This window comes from Euprymna scolopes, chromosome 18 (assembly GCF_053919585.1).
Source record: "Euprymna scolopes isolate OS-2025 chromosome 18, ASM5391958v1, whole genome shotgun sequence".
NCBI classification, from domain to species: Eukaryota; Metazoa; Mollusca; class Cephalopoda; order Sepiida; family Sepiolidae; genus Euprymna; species Euprymna scolopes.
This window is the reverse complement of record NC_136499.1, coordinates 112,244,626-112,262,125: the sequence shown is the minus strand read 5'-3', so window position 1 is coordinate 112,262,125 and position 17,500 is coordinate 112,244,626. Positions and strand designations below refer to the sequence as shown.

The 17,500-nt window shown below is 35.1% G+C and overlaps 1 protein-coding gene and 1 long non-coding RNA gene across 4 annotated transcripts in view; both read right to left on the bottom strand.

Moving 5' to 3' along the window:
* The window catches only part of LOC145297770 (uncharacterized), a 576,130-nt gene that overhangs the window by 480,718 nt on the left and 77,912 nt on the right, over window positions 1-17,500 (bottom strand). The gene's annotated exons all lie outside the window — the stretch shown is intronic.
* LOC145297769 (uncharacterized) lies at window positions 9,210-14,213 on the bottom strand. Its single transcript, XR_013870322.1, has 2 exons — window positions 10,152-14,213; window positions 9,210-10,077 (listed from the first exon to the last, which is right to left on the bottom strand). It is a non-coding gene; the product is annotated as an uncharacterized LOC145297769 (long non-coding RNA).

Below are 17,500 nucleotides of genomic sequence, written 5' to 3'. Positions count from 1 at the left end.
ATTAAAGAAAAACAAACTAGTGGTTGATGCAGCAGCCAAAATGTGGCAACAATACTCCATAGATAAGCTAATGGTGTCTCTGTAGACACATAGGACACTGGTAGGTTTGATACTTTTATTAGCCCGGCAGAGTGGAGGGGGTGAGCATCGTCGTCACGGGAGGGTTTTAAAAGATTGAATCTATCTTTGCAGCACTGAATGTAATGGCCCACTTGTGGCCCAATTTCCACCACACAATTCTATGCTGGTTTAGAATAAACCTAACGCTCCATTCTATTACGACTTAAAAACTCTGTAGTCTTCTTCGTAATGATAACGGTCTTGATCAATTAAAGTGCGCCAATTTCCGTTTTTATTCGTTTATTTTCTTTTACAAAGGGGTCAACACATTAAGGCCCGGGAGCGACTCAAGGATAAAAGTTAATGTGTATATGGTAATTATTGTAGTTTAGTAATCGTTAATGGTGGACATTTGGTATAATTAGGTTATTTACGAGGACTGTTCAATAAGAACTTGTTTACATTAGACTTGCAGAGGACAATATTGTAGTCAGCTTGAAAGCAGATTAGCAGAACAGAGTTCCAAGGCTGGAAATCCGTGGAAAAAAAACTTTGTTCGTCGAATCTATTTCTCGGTTTCGGCGCCGATAGAGATTGGGGGAAATTATTGATAGTGACTTTGGATAAACGAGTGTTTTTTTTTTGTTTTTTTTTGTTGAAGATTGGCGAGGTGGGATCATAGAAAGGAGCTCAGTAGAGAACTTGCTATGAAACCTATGATAGCGGATAGACAAGCTCGCAAAGTTTTTTCTGTGAGAAAGAGCTCCGAGAAAAGAATTTATTCATGAGAATATATAAATTATGAAGTAGAATATGAAGGGGGCATTCAAAAATGAAATAAAACAAGTTCATAGAAATATTTTTCGATATAATGATACGAAATAAATATTTTTAAAAAATGCGGCTTAGAAGAAAGCTCTCAGCGTCACGACAGGCAGGGGTTACTTTGATGGCCAACAAGGGAAAATTTGGTTAGCTCTTTTCTGTTTCAGGTTACAGAACACAAAAGACTAAAGGTAGGGGAATAACTACGACCAGCACAACGAAACATAGAATGATGAGGTCACTGAAATGCTGAAAACAGATACTACATATTTATCTTAGCAAAAACATAACATGATGAAGTCGCTGAAACAGATTGTACACATTTATCTTAGACAAAAGGGCCTAAAACGTAATATTATGAGGTCGCTTAAATGCTGAAAACAGATACTACACATTTATCTAAGCCAAAAGGGTCTAAAACGTAATATTACGAGGTCGCTAAAATGCTGAAAACAGATACTACATGTTATCTTACCCGAAAGGTCCAAAAGCGTAATGATGAGGTCGCTGAAATGCTGTAAACAGATACTACACTTTGAAATATTTATTTGCACAAAGTACATCTCTTTTTTCTATCCCAACCATCATCAATGGACCTGAGGTCATCTCGTCAGCATCAAACAAAGCCAAACTATTACCCAAGAACTTTACAGCTAATTCTACCATTTGCGACAAATGTCATTAACTCCCGGTATTTCCTCCTATAACAGACAGCACGCTATATAACATACAAATATCTGTGCGTGATGTCGCCAAGCTAATCAAGAACCTTGATTCCAGTAAAGCAACTGGTCCTGACGGCATTCCAATTATAGTGTTGAAAAAGTTTCAACCAGAACTTGCCCCCATACTTACAAAACTGTTTAAGCGTTGCCTTAAGGAGAATTGCTTCCCAACACTCTGGAAAAAAACTCATCACTATGCCCCGCATTTAAGAACGCAGGTGATAGGTCATCTCCCTTTCAGTACAGACCAATAAGTCTCCTGTGTGTCATGGGTAAGTTGCTGAAATCCATATTAAATAGAGAAGTAGTCAAACACCTTTGCAGAAATAACCTTCTTAGTGACATACCATATGGCTTCCGTTCTACAGATCTATAGCAAATGTGCTAACGGTTATATCTCATAGGATTAGTGAATCTCTCGACACAGGCTTCCTTTCTAGGGCAATTGCTCTTGACATATCAAAGGCCTTTGATAAGGTATGGCATAAAGACCTATTTCACAAGATCTCCAGCTATGATATAACTGGAAATGTTTTCTCAATTATTAAATCATTTCTCTCTGATAATTTCATAAGAGTAGTAGTTGATGTGCAGAAATCAGAAGCCCACAGTATTAATGCTGGTGTCCCTCAGGGGTCCATCCTGGGGCCAACTCTCTTCGGTCATTTTGTCTTATATATATATATATATATATATATATATATATATATATATATATATACATGCACACAGAGGGTGTCCACAAAGTCTGGTTGCATAATCTATACGGTGCCCACAAAGTCTGGCTGCATAATCTACACGGTGCCCACAAAGTCTGGCTACATAATCTACATGGTGCCCACAAAGTCTGGCTGCATAATCTACACGGTGCCCACAAAGTCTGGCTGCATAATCTACACGGTGCCCACAAAGTCTGGCTACATAATCTACACGATGCCCACAAAGTCTGGCTACATAATCTACACGGTGCCCACAAAGTCTGGCTGCATAATCTACACGGTGCCCACAAAGTCTGGCTGCATAATCTACACGGTGCCCACAAAGTCTGGCTGCATAATCTACACGGTGCCCCAAAAATCTGGCTGCATAATCTACACGGTGCCCACAAGTATGACATTCTATTAAAACCCTCAATACTAATGATTGCTACAATACTATCTCATTGATTACTGTACACGCAATAACCCTTATCAATGAGTGGCCTTCGGGCCTTGATAAGTGGTGACCCCCATGTAAAAAAAAAAGTCTGACTGCATAATCTACAGGGTGTCCACAAAGTCTGGCTACATAATGTAGCCAGACTTTCTGGACACCCTGTATATATATATATATATATATATATATATATATATATATATAGAGAGAGAGAGAGAGAGAGAGAGAGAGAGAGATAGATAGATAGAGAGAGAGAGAGATTACAAGCAATTCAACTCGATATCGCCCACTATTGCAGCGTCATGACTGACTGCATAGCAAAGAGACGCGCCTGACAACACCACAATTTATATTATAGAATTGGATGTTAATCTTTTTCTCAAAAGGAAATGTAAACTTCCATTGTTCGCTTTAACACCTGATCTTTAGGTCGTGAGAAATATATACTTTGAAAAGCTTTTCTAGTTAAACAGGAAGACAAGCAGATGATGCATACATAAATAATAACAGTGAACGCAATAAACTAGCTCAAAAGAAATGCGTGCTATAAAGGGCAAACGTCTATATGCATGTATATCTCGCTAAAACTAGAAAATACTAAACAAACCTCTAGAAATTTAGGGTTTTTTTTTAAATCAGCGTAACCCCTGAAAAATAATATCTAAATTAAAAAAAAATAATAAAACAGATATTCTTGGGGCGGGGGGAGGGGTCGAATAATAATTTATACCATTTAATGTTATCAAGCAGTAAACACGAGTTTTAATGTTATCAACTGAAAGGAAAGTAACTCTTTTTTAACAGAGTTATTTACCTTACGTCGATTTGAGATATGTGTGTATATCCAGAGACAGGAATGGGCTGGATGGGTATGGTAGGGTGGAGAGAGAAAGAGAGGGATAGGAGCTATGTTACACTTTTACTCCGGGAAACGTCGGGTAGACCTGCTAGTATAACTATAAATGCGACTATGTTGGAAAGTTCACCAACAATTATTCAAATGAGTGCCCTTAGAACAGATAAAATGGCACAGTAACAAATTGGAAACATTATTTGAAAATAAAAGGCAGATAATCTTATGGGATATGAAAATACAAGTGAACACGCATGCGTACGTTCACTGCACAGGTCGCGAACGTCCCACTTGTTGTGTCGGTCCAAAAGTATTGTTCGATTTACTGTGCTGCACCAAATATATTCCATTTCCAAACACAAACCACTACTCTAGTTAAAAAAAAAAATAAATGAGGTTTATTTATTTATTTATTAACTAGCGGACCGCCCGGCTTAAATACGATATTTTAATTTATTAAGATTTGGTATTTATACTTATATAGCTAATTCTCTATTGATTATTATATTGTGCCCAATATATAGTAAATAAAACATATAACTTTGGTGCCATCAGCTAGAATCGAAACCAAAATATTCAGCGATCCGAGCTAATTAAAGATATCAACATTAAAAATAAAAGTAATGCATAAATGTATATTTGCGCGTGCGTAAAGAAGCATTTTAAGTAACCTTATGCCTGCCAAACTCCAATTTTTACTCCTTAGCAGCTATTTTAACCAGTTAAAACGCAAATAGCATTTGTTCCACAGGTTCGAATCTACTATGTATCAAATTTTAATTCTGTAGACCAAAAATTAACAAACTAGTTTGGTAGAGACCGTTCTGCACACACAGGTAGACAAAGTGATACACATGCTAATTTGTTTATTTGTTTGTTTGTAAATAAACACGCAGGTCGAGCACTGTAAAAGCAGTGGGCGAGTGTCTATATAAATGGACATTTGATAAGGTCGTTTACGAGCTCCGATCTCATGGCCGAGGATTAGAACTGCCGACTATTAAGTAGATGGTTGTAAGTTAAATCCATGGCTAACGATGGGTGGTAGTCTAGCCGCACTGATGCGCTGTGATACAACGAAACAGTACTGTATGTGGATAACTATATATCTATATATGTATTTGAGGTTAAAATTACAGTTATTTTCTTAGCTTGAAGAACAGATAGTTAAAATATGATTTTTGTCGGACACAATATAAGTACAATTAAGACAATCCTTTAGCTAACCTCATCCAAGAAGAAACAGACGTAATAGTCGAAAAAACTGGAAAAATAAGAACCTGTTAAATAATAGGCTTTGTCGTCCTGGAAAAGACGTACCTTCTACACTTGTCTTTCTTTTAAGCAAAAGTAACATTTACCCTATATTACATAAGCGTTTTGGAATTATCCTGAAACTAAAAGAATACTCGCTCAAGAAACGGAAAAAGTAATTTCCCCAACAAAACAAGCCTGCGCCACCTTTTACGACGAATAACATCAATATATATATATATATATATATATATATATATATATATATATATATATATATATATATATACGATTATTGACTTTATTCTTAGAATCCTTATTCAAATTTGCAGCAAACTGTGTTCCATATTTTGATCGTAGAAAATGTTTTAAGAAAACTTATAAATTTTTTAAATGCTAAGAACTTCTTCCGTGCCTGGCATCAAACGGAATTTCAAGGAACAGAGTTAATCTCGATTTGTGAAACACATTACGACATGTTTTCCTGCAGACGACAAGATGGTTCACTTCAAAAAATTAAAAAGTCATTGAATCTCGTTAATTACAATTATCATTTTCATCAATATTCCTCATTATTTAGCTGATAATCCACCTATATCTTTAATCCTTATTCTCGGACAGCTTTTGACTTCATAAACACACACGCACACACACGCACATATATATATATATATATATATATATATATATATATATATATATATATATATATTTCATCTAAATTTCATTTTTCAAAAGATGATTGTCGAAGAAAATATGAAAGAAAGGCACACAGAGTTTATATGACAAAAATAAAATTAACACAAAAGACACATATATAACTAGCAGAAATAATAATAATAATAATAATAATAATAATAATAATAATAATAATAATAATAATAATAATAATAATAAACCAACTCCGGACAACAACAACCATACTAGAAATAAAAATAAAAATACTAATAACGAACAAGATAAATGCAACTGTAGATACCGCATATTTTGCCAACTTCAAAATAAATGTCTAACCAAAAGCATAGTTTACCAGGTCACAATATTTGCGAAAGAAAACCCGAATAACAAGAAATATTACGTAGGTATGACTTCCTTAGATTTCAAAACTCGATATATAACCACTAAAGTACATTCAACAATAAAAAACACCGTATGAAAACAAAGCTAGCAAATAAATACTGGGAACTCAATGAAAGCGGCCGTTCGCCGGTAGTCGAATGGAAAATAGTAAGACAAGCAAACACCTGTACAGACCTAGACGATCCATGTAGATTATGCCTTCATGAAAAATTTGCTATTCTGTTTTTAAAGAACCCCAACATCTATTAAACTGTAGGAGAGAAATAGCGAACTGTGTTCACAGGATAAAATTTACTCTAGGATAGAGATACAAAATAACTTTAAAACTAACAAAAATAATAGGAAATAAACAAATAAATAAATAAAATAAATAAAAATGAATATACATAAAGTATCATACATATATATGTATATATATGTATATATATATGTAGATTTTTGTTATTGTTGTTATTTTTCAAGCGATACATACGGTTAATATTGGCGCCGCCTCGGAGCTCATTTTTATGTATATATATATATATATATATATATATATATATATATATATATATATATATATATATATATATATATATAACATAAAAACCTAACCTAGATTTAAAACAGGTCAAGACACTAGATATCCAGGCTAAATAGAACACACACAAAGAATCAGGTCAATCAGAGGTAAAATGGGTCTTTGTCCTGTAAGTGCATGTCCATTGGCTGATAGGAAGGGCGCGGTGGATACTAGAAAGCTGATTGGCTAACTAAAATCTCAATAGAAGGTGCGTATATAAAAACGACAGACAACCACAAAATGCGTGCATAAGCCCGAAGAATCCTAAAGTGAATGAAACGCGGAATATTCAGTGTAGCTTAATCGCCATATATATTTTATAAATTACTAACTAGCTCTACCTACGTATTGAGCACTTTTGAAGTAAAAACTTAAAGTTTACGCATAAATTTATACTTTCGTATATTAATTTTATGTGAGTAAATGAAGTATGTATGTATATATACATACATATACTTAGTTATATTTAAAAAAAAAGAAAAGAAAAAGGATTCCAGCAGAATGCTCAATTATACGGAAAAAATTAAAAAATAAGAGCGTATTATTAATATTTTCAGAAAATATTCCACAAAAAACCAAAGGCTACATTTAAATTTTTTAATGCAAATTTTTAATTTAAATCTTATTTCAAATTTTTTATTTTAAATTATTTAAAAAAATGTAAAATTTAATTATATTTTTATTTTTATTTTAATAGATTTGTCCAATCTGGTGGATAACTTTTGTAGAATCAAATTTCGAGGAATATAATTAAAATTATTAATGGGTTTCTTTAGATTATTATAAAAAAATACACTTGACCTATATTGAATAAAGGAGAATATAAGCATGCATTATGTAATAATAAAGTTAAAAATAAAAATAATTATTATCCATTCGAATAAGGCTTCAGGCCTTTACAAAGTTATCTCCCTTAGACTATTTTAAAAATTGAGTTAAGATAAAAACAATTCCGTTTAAGACCGGAAAAAAATTTCAAATTAATAAATGACGCGATAAATAGTTCACATATATTAGAATATCAAATAACAGAAACATTTAAGTACATACAAGTTCTTCCTTTTCTTTGTCTTTTGTTTACCTTAGCATCCAAAATATTAAACAAACAATTTTTTAAAATTCTTCATTTGGAATTTAAGGTTGTTTTAAAAGAAAACGAGATTTGTAATGAATGTGTATGTTTCCACTTCCGGTTATAAAGAGAAGAGTATCGGCTGAAGAGAGCTTGATATGGGGACCTAAAACGGTTCCCTATTATCAGGTTTGAAACCGACGGTACCGATTACTTACCTAATATATAAACGGCTATGTGTCTGTCGGTCTGTCTGTGTCCATATTTTCAAACTGTTTCCTCCGAAACTAAATTCGCAGAGCGGCGCTAGGGGCCTAAAATAATTGGATTTTTTTCCGAGCCGTTCATTTTTTTAGTCAAAATTGAAAAAATCGTTAAACGTCTTGTACATTCATCTTAGTTAATGTTGTATCTGTATCAATAACAACACGAACGCAGAAAGTAAAGGTAAAACAAATATATTAAGACAAAAATATAATACATATTTACAAAGGTGCAGTTGTACTGCAGTTGGAAGATTGTCCGGCAGAAGGCGCGTTAAAGTCTTTCATGGAGCAACCGGCACATGCGTCTTGCCCATCCGGCGTTCGAACACAGCTCTCCGGTCTTGCTGACTTGATACCTTTATCTATATCTTGTTCACCCACGTATGCTAATTAGTTGGCGTCTCCACAACAGTTTATTTTTAACTTTTAATTTTAAATAGGTTTATATGCGTGTGACGTTGGTACAGTGGTAACGTCACTAGCTTTGAATGCTACAGTTTCGATTCTAGCTTATGGCACATAAATACTAGTTCTTTTACTTTTGAAATCACGACTATAATAATATATACGAAATCTGGACAAATTAAAATATCACGTTTAAGCGTATTTTACGACCGGGAAAAGCCGGGTACCCCCCCCCCTGCGAGTCTCATGTAAACTTTCTGAAAATAAAAGTATATATACATATATATATATATATATATATATATATATATATACATACTTTTATATATGTGTGTGTGTATATGTACATATATATACAAATATATATATATATACACATATATATAAAAGTATATATATATGTACATACACACACATATATACATATATACACATATATACACACACACATATATACACACATATACACACACGCACATATACACACACACACATATATATTGTATTTATAAAAAGGTGCAATTTGCAAAACTCATTCAACCGTAATATTACTTAATTTGTTTTATGGCTATCCCTTACACCTCTGCATATTATTGCCTTCTATGAATTACTTTTATAGACGCACTAAACAATACGTTAAACAAATCACATGAACCTTCTATATAATTATGTTTGTTCCTCTCTTAGTACGACCATAACTCTACCAAATAATGATATTAAATAAGTCTCTCAAGTCAAAATGGATCCAACAAATAAACTGCACAGAAAAACAAGTATTGATTTAACCTAATCGAATAATCGATAGTATCCAATACTAACAAAACACATCCAAAGCAGTTTAGGGTGACAAATATTTTCTCTTTATTTTATTTTATTTTTTTATTTTTTTATTTTCAAGAGATTTTCTCAATGTTTTTTGTTTGGATTACTTGTGTTTATTTTGTTGTTGTTGTTGTTGTTGTTGTTGTTGTTGTTGTTGTTGTTGTTGTATTTTTTTTATTCTCGCAACGTTTCGGCGGATGTGACCTCCAAAATTTTCCAGGTACGTCTTTACGTACTCTGTAATTTATACAGAGTTTCAAACTAAATCTTTTATTCAATCCATAAGAGTAGCTAGCCTTTGTTCCGTCAGTCATGACCAGGTAGAAAACTCAATTAATTAATAATCGCATTCTGATGAACCTTCAATATCCGAAAGACACCCATATCTAAAAGCACTTATATCTGTTTCGAAACATCGGTACAGCATTATCATCATCAGATGATCAACCTGTATGAGGTAGGGGCTTTTACCTCTGAGGTTCACCCTACCATCACTATTAAGCGATATGCTGAGCCATTACGACGGCAACGACGCAACAAGAATAGTAACAGCGTCAGTTTCCAATGTGGTTAACGGCGATGATTTTGCGACTCTTTCCATTATGGTGCTAGCGCTTTTCCGGGGAAAGTTACTTGGTTGACGATAGGCACATGTTGGAAACATTAACAAAAACGGGTCGATATGTCGTCGGCCATAACTGGCTGGCATGGGTCGCTTTTTCATTGCATCGTTACATGCATCTTCACATCCCCGGCATTAATGGCATGCTGAAATCGAACACTTGTACAAAAATAGCGAACAAATGCATTTTTATAAAAAATATATTTAATTTATTCAACATTTAACAATGAGGAGCATATTTTTATAAATACCAATTGAAATCAGACGCATGCTATGTCATTTTCTGACACTCTTACTATCACCTCATTCCTTGTCATTTTCTGCCACTCTTACTATCACCTCATTCCTTCGCATTTTCTGCTACTCTTACTATCACCTCATTCCTTCGCATTTTCTGCTACTCTTACTATCACCTCATTCCTTCGCATTTTCTGCTACTCTTACTATCACCCCACTTCTCATGTTCTCCTCCTCTCATTATCAACCCATTTCATCTCATTTTCCTCTTCTCACATTATGACCTCATTCTATTTTCCATTTTATTCTCACTCTCACCTCATTCCTTCCCATTTTTTACTACTCTTACTACCACGTCACTCCATCTCATTTCCCCCTCCTACCACTATCACCTCATATCTTCGAATTTTTCCTCCTACCACTACCAATTCTTTCCTTCTAATGTTATTTTTCATCTCATTCCTTTACAGCAACTCGCCTGTTTTCTTTTCATATTCTCCTCACATTAGTTACCTTCGTTCAAATCATTCTTTTTTCTCCCTCCATCACCATCTTCGTTTTCAAACCTCCGCCTCCTTCCCTCTACTTTATCAAACAAATAAATAAACAAAAAAATATCAATGCGATCATTTTCTATATTCTCCACCACAAAATGTCTACCCCATTAGAAAATGTCGTTTCCCGTGAGAAAACCCACACAATTTTACCGTTTCAATAGAATTCTACTCGTTATTCGACACTGTTTCATTTTTATTATATCGAATTACATCCTCAGGAAAGAAATCTAACAAGTCTTCACAAATGATTAATGGCGGTTTTTAGTCGGGACTATGCACTTGCAAAATAACAAACGTATTTGGAGGTAAAGAATATTCATTAAATTTAAATTGACCTGAGCCGAACTGAATTTAACAAGAATTGTTTATGGATTTTCTTTTTTTTTTTTTAGATAGGGATGACGTAAATTACCCTTTATATCCCAACAAGAAGCAAAATCTCACCCCTTCACTATAGATTTCTTTCCTCAGAATCCCCATCCTGTACCTACTTCCCCGACTATACTAACATGCAAAAATTTAAGTGTAATATGAACAGACGTCTTGTTTGGGGTACTATGATATTTTTTATCGGAAATATCAATTGTAGTTTAGTGCTCCTTCAATACCTTGAACTCTGTGATATATAACAAAAGTATTTAGGGCTAAAAACTATCTACTTATATGTAAGGGGCACTGTGTGTGGGCGTGCAAGTTTGTTTCCTATAGACTTCGAAACAGCTCGGCCGTTTTTCTTATTAAATTTCCACACAAATGTTCTTTATGCGTCTGGGAGTATTCTTAGGTAGGTTTTGCATCGGAATGCCTCCGACAAGTATCGGAAATCGATAATCAAATAATCTGATTAAAGAAGGAATATCCCGATTTTGTACCAAAGTTAACACCCTTATACAGCCTAACTTCACAAGTGCATTTGAGAAGTTTTATCACCGCACAAGTAGAAGGGCCTGGCGTATAAAATCAACAGAAATCTCAGTTGCAACTAAATCTTGCTTGAATACCTTTAAAACCGTGATATACAAAAAAGTTTTTAGGGCTAAAGAATATGAGTTAAGTTTAAATCATCCTAAAACCCAAATAATGTATGTAAGAATTATTTTTGATTTTTTAAAAATGAGGATTGATAACTTACATCATTTGGATTATTCGGACTACTATTCTCATCTTCAGTGTTATTTCTGTAACATCTGATCTTCAGGTGGATCTTTCTATAAAACTCGGAATCTGCACAGCTTTTAAACGGAGCAGTTTATTTAATCAGCAAGAGTAGTATGCCTTCGTTCCGTCAGTTACGTGTGGGTAGATATCTTAAGTTGCAATAGTATTCCTAGTGTTGTCTGCACTAAGGATTGGACCTCCAACCTTCAGACCAGTGTCACTTAGTACTGAATTTTTCTTAGCGCTTAATCCGTTACATCACGGATCCTTGTGGACAATTCTAATATGAATTATGGTCGCCTTAAACCTACATTTGCTTTCAAGCCTGCAATCACCATAGATCACTACATATACAGACATGATTGCAGCATCTCTACACGTGATTGCCGTCTTAAGTTTCATGTTCTGCATCAAATAGCCCCTCTTGTGTCCCGAGGTGGCTTTGAAAGCCAGCAGCCGATTTACAAGGCTGATGACAGACTGTTAGATAATCCAGATCTTCGGGAATTACGTACAAAAAAAAAGTCGGTCAGACACATGGGCGGGTACCCGGAAATGACGTCAAAAGAGGTCAAAATGTGGGACGTAGATAAGGTCAGCGAGATTGCCCTACATTTCAAGACAATGCATGATGGAATGTTGGCGTCATCTGGGCTAATAAAAAGATGGCAGACAACAGAGTGAGGGAGAGTGACCACGATGGCCAAGCTAACACACTTTTTTCCACACAGCATCCCGTCCCTGCGCGCCGTCACTAATGTCAAAACTATCATTCTGAAACCGAAAATGTATTTTGAATAAACAAAATGACACACAAAAGTCAAAGTCTTAACATGGTTGACTGGATCCGGACAATTAATACTGTCTTTCTGCGGGTGCAGACCTGCCTACGTTACTGTATGTAACACACACTGTGCTATCAGGTTGCTACGGGACACTGGATAACTATGGTCTTTCAATGAGATATTTCATGTGGTTCACATATCCTGCCTTCGAAAGAACACGTCCACATGTTTCACAGATCCAATTTGCATGGTCGCATACACATACATACATACATACATACATACATACATACATAGAAAAGGCTTCCTTCAGTCTTGACAGACTATGGATACTCACTGTAAGAGTGCCTGCGCATCAAATTTATGTGGCAAGAATTGCACAATCTCCTGCCACACCTCCCCTGAGTCGACATTGTTGAATACCAGTGGCAAGTGGAGGTTCAGGACGACTGAAAATAATGCCGAGATAAGCAGAGAGCACATACAGCGCCTAGAATTTCCAAATGGTAGTCTGTCTGGTACTAGCTAAGCTCAACGTTGCTTAACTTTGATGATCTGACGAGAACCGGTGTGTCAACATAATTATGCCGCACATACATACATACATACATACATACATACATTCATCCGTCGAAACGACGAGGACCATCTGATCATCCTGTAAGGTAGGGTGGGGGGGAGTCATCATCGGTGAGTACGGATATGGCTGATAAGCCCAATCTTTGCTTGCAAAGTTCTATTGCAGTGGGAACAGGGAATCATAGCAGATGTCGAGGGTTTCAAAACATTGTCCTTCCTGTCATTTCTGCGCTTCTCTGCAGCAACCTTTCGGTAACTTTCATATTTGCAGGCACCGCCATGAACAGCGGCCCGCCACTTGGCTCTATATAAAGCTGTCTGCTCCCATGATGACGGATCAACATTGAAGGCCTTCAGTGATGACTTCAGAGTGTCTTTAAATCGTTTTCTCTGGCCGCCATGGGAGTGCTTGCCATGTTGGAACTCCGCAAACAGAAGCTTCTGGGTAGTCTGTAGTCTGGCATGCGGGCTACATAACCAGCCCAGTAAAGGTGAACCATCATCAGGATAGTGGGGATACATACATACATACATACATACATACATATATATATATACATAAAAATATATATACATACATATATACATACATACATACATTTGTTCTGGGGTACATATCCTATATTGTTTGCAATTTTTCTGCTATAATCATTTTATTTTTATTTTTTAAGTCTGTATTAATATTTGTCACATCCATGTGTGACGTTTCTTTTGCAAAAGTGTCAAGCTTTTCATTGGCACTGCACTGGAATCCGTGCCAACACAGCCACTCCCACGAATAACAATGTAAATAGTCGATAAGAGAAAACATATGTATCTTATTGATGTGACAAAATGGGCTGCGAAATACGGCTGGAAATTGATTTTCCATCTATCTAGAAAATCAATTAGCCGCATCAAAACTTCTAACGAAATATCGATTTTGGAATTATATAAGTTCGGCGAAAAATATTTTAATAAAATATGACACTCTTTCTTTTGTTAGGGGCAGTAGCACGTGTAATTGTGAGGCAAGGGTTGCACAATCTCCAACCACACCTCTCCTGAATCTGCACTGTGTGAGTCCAGTGGAAAGGAGAAGACCATGATGACTGGAAACAATGCCGAGATAAGCGGAGAGCACATACAGCACCTGAAAGTTCCAAATGGTCACCCATTTAGTACTGATCAGGTTCAATGTTGCTTAACTTCGGTGATCTATCGGGAACCGGTATATCAACGTGATTATGCCATATATATATATATATATATATATATATATATATATATATATATATATATATATATATATATATATATATATATATATATATATATATATATATATATATATATATATATATATATATATATATATATATATATATATATATATATATATATATATATATATATATATATATATATATATATATATATATATATATATTGTTGTTTTTCAGACGATAAATACGGTTAATAGTGGCTTCGCCTCGAAGCTCATTTTTTTTACTTAATATAATATATATAAAAGACAATGAATATTTATTTACATATATATATATATATATATATATATATATATATATATATATATATATATATATACTAGCAAAAGTATCTGTCGTTGACTGGGTTCAAAAACAGCCTACAGAAAATGGACTCTGATTTATGAAAGTATGATAGGTTATGAAAAGGAAGGGTTGTAAGGAGATAGCTTCGAATTCCGTGGTATCAAAACCAAAGCAAAATATGATGAAAGTAAAAATAAAATAGATAAACCCCATAATTTATTATACCATACCTGTTCACACTGAAACACTTATCACAATATTCTGTGGATCTATATTAAAAAACCTTGTTAAACTTTGTGACATATTTCCATTCTATGGAGGTCAGGAGCGAACGAACACCCCATAATTTTATTATACCATATTTCTTCAAACTGAAACATAATTATCAAAGTATACTTACGCAGATAGATATGAAAAGTCTTTATTAAAGATTGTGCCTATTTCCATTTTATGGAGGCCAGGCGCGAACACAGACCCCACAATTTTATTATACCATCCCTATTTAAGTTAAAACATACTTATCAAAGTATTCTTATGTACATCTATATCAAAAACACTTGTAAACGTTTTTTTTTCTTTTTAATTTTTAAATTTTTATTTCCATACTTTGTGGACCAGGCGCGAACGCAGACCCCACAATTTTAATGAACCATCGTTCTGCCAGATTAAACATACCAATTCCTGTGTCTCGATAAATCTTCTATCATTATATGTAATCATTTATTTTTTAAATAATTAACCATATAGGAGCCTCTTCGTGGCCACAAACACAGGCATTCAGCTTTCTATTATTTATATATATATATATATATATATATGTTTTATTTTTTTATTACCGTATCTTTCTGTTAAGTTACATTATTGTTTCAGCTACTCGGCCGTTTATTGGCCGTCTGTAGCTTCCTCGGACTTTTACAGAAATGTTTGCTATTTTGGGATGAAAGAGTGAATGAGGTCGGGGGGCGGCTGCGAGGAGGGCGGAAGAAAGAGAGGAAGGGAACAAGGGGGTAAGGTGGGTGGAGGCGCTTGATATATCGGTAATGTTTTAGTTTTGGGGTATAAGTAACATATATATATAAGGCAATGAATATTTATTTACATGTGTATATATATATATATATATATATATATGTAAATAAATATTCATTGCCTTTATATAGCCACGTGACGAACATAGGATGTTCAATACTTGTTGGCGTTGGCAAGTGATATCTCTAGTCGCGGCGGCACTAGTTTTATGGTTAAAGTAAAAGAAAAGCAAGTGGAAGAGATAGACGTAGATTGTCAACTACTGATCAGTTTCAATCTGCGCAATAAACACAGAATACATTTTCGGTGAATCATTAATTACTCAGGTTACCACGAAAAGCTAATAATTATTAGAACAGAAGATTCAAAAGGTCCTTCAATACTTGTGTGCGATGCATCAAAAACTCGTCTGGCTACAGCAGTGGCGTGCAGAGAACATTTTAAAGGCATGTGCTAACGTGAAAAAAAAAGCGGTGTCAAAGTAGGGAACAGGACTATAATACATTACTCAGAAAAGAGCACTTAATACAGGAGTAAAAAGAGGCAGTTGTATTATTTTGATTCATCGGACTACTGTTCTCATCTTGAGTGCGATTTTCACAACGTTTCGGTCGATGTAACCTGCGACCTTCTTCAGGTGTATCCTGTCGAACTCGTGAATGTTTCTTTTTTTTTTTTTACATGGGGTTGACCACTTATCAAGGCCCGAAGGCCACTCAGGGATAAGGATTACTTCGTGTACAGTAATCAATGAGATAATATTGTAGTAATCATTAGTATTGGGTGGTTAGATAGAGTGTTTTACTTAAGGGGGCGGTTTGTCAGGAGTTTGTTTATGTTGGACTTGAAGACGTCCAAGTTTCTGTCTAATTCGGGAATGTAAACGGAATTTCGAGCGGAACCCTCTATTTACTTCACGGGAGTAGCATACTCTTGTTCCATCAGCCAGGACCCGTGGCGCAGTGGTTAATGTACTTGGAAAAATCAGTAGTAAAAAGTGGCGACCGAAAAAAATACAATTGCGAATTACTTAGGATATCTATCCAGTCATGGCTGACGGAACAAGAGCATGCTGCCCCCGTGAAGTTAATAAAAAGTTCCGCTCGAAATTCCGTCCAAATTTCCGAATTAGACAGAAACATTCACGAGTTCGACAGGATACACCTGAAGAAGGTCGGGGGTTACATCAACCGAAACGTTGTGAAAATCGCACTCAAGATGAGAACAGTAGTCCGATGAAACAAAATAATACAAGTAACCAATCCTCATCTCAAAAATTCAGAAACCTATCTAAAGGGCATGTGCTTGGGCGTCCCTAGCACCCTCTCTGCAACCACTGTCAACAATTTCCTCATCTCTATATCTTTACCGAAAACTAAATGCAAATTCCAGGAGCAATGTTTCTTTCCCTGGGACTGCGAACTTGTTGAACTCTATACATCCGTGCTGTTTTCGAGCTGACTGCAACATGGTTGGTTTCAAGTCGAATGTACACAAGTTTTTGTTAAGCCGCCCTCTTTTACTGATCGAATTCTGTTAAATTTCCACCACTACACATCATGATGGTGTTGCCTCGCTGATCACCTGACATACACTAACCTTTAACTTCGAATGGCATTGATAAACGGTGATTCCTCTGTAAAAAAAAATAATCACGTTACCGAAGATGACTTAACTTTGGAAAGGTATCCATTGTTGTCAAAGACTCGTTATTGATCATCATAAAATAGAGAAGTGGGAAGAGAAAAGGTAAAGAGGAAAGAGTAGAAAGAAAGGACAAAGAGAGAAAGATAGAAGAGAAGGAGAGAAAGACTACTGTTGATTTTATAAAATCATTTTTATATATAACTAGCCTGGGTGCCCGGCGTTGACCGGGTGTTTGGAAATGTGTGTTGAGCAAA